Source organism: Penaeus monodon, chromosome 33 (genome assembly GCF_015228065.2).
Source record: "Penaeus monodon isolate SGIC_2016 chromosome 33, NSTDA_Pmon_1, whole genome shotgun sequence".
Classification (NCBI taxonomy): Eukaryota; Metazoa; Arthropoda; class Malacostraca; order Decapoda; family Penaeidae; genus Penaeus; species Penaeus monodon.
Genome location: NC_051418.1, coordinates 3,820,470 through 3,821,039, shown reverse-complemented (window position 1 = coordinate 3,821,039; position 570 = coordinate 3,820,470).

The following is a 570-nucleotide window of genomic DNA, read 5'->3' as shown; positions in this document are numbered from 1 at the left end:
GGGGGGGGGGGGGAGGAAGAGATGATTCCGTCCTCGGCAGCCGAAGTGACGTTCCAAAACATTAGAGATTTCTTTTGACCGTATTCAAAAGGCTTTCCATTTCCTATACATTTGGGCCGATCTCTCCCTTATATTGTTCGGTACATCTATATATATTTATTATATCAATTCAAAGATTCTTTTTAGTGATCATGACTTACTCCCATGCAGTTTCAGTTGAGTTTTCGATAATTTTTCCTCAGTAGTAACAATTTTCATCAGTAATAAAGGCGCTAAAACCAGCGCTTTATTGACATTATATCTAAAGCCAGTGTGAACATTAAGTCAAGTGGATATCATGCCTTTCACGTATTTATTGCTTGCCTGTGATAGCTGTTCTGTTCATAATACTTTCTCTGAGACAGCTTGTTCTGTCTTGATGGCCCACCCATGTTAATGCCATTTACATAGGTTTCTAATACACGTTTTATGATCTTGTGAGAGATTAAGAATGACAGTAAGGATAAAGCACAGTGCTGTCTTACGCCTGCTGTTGGTTGGCACCACCTGTTGGACATTTTACCCTTTAGG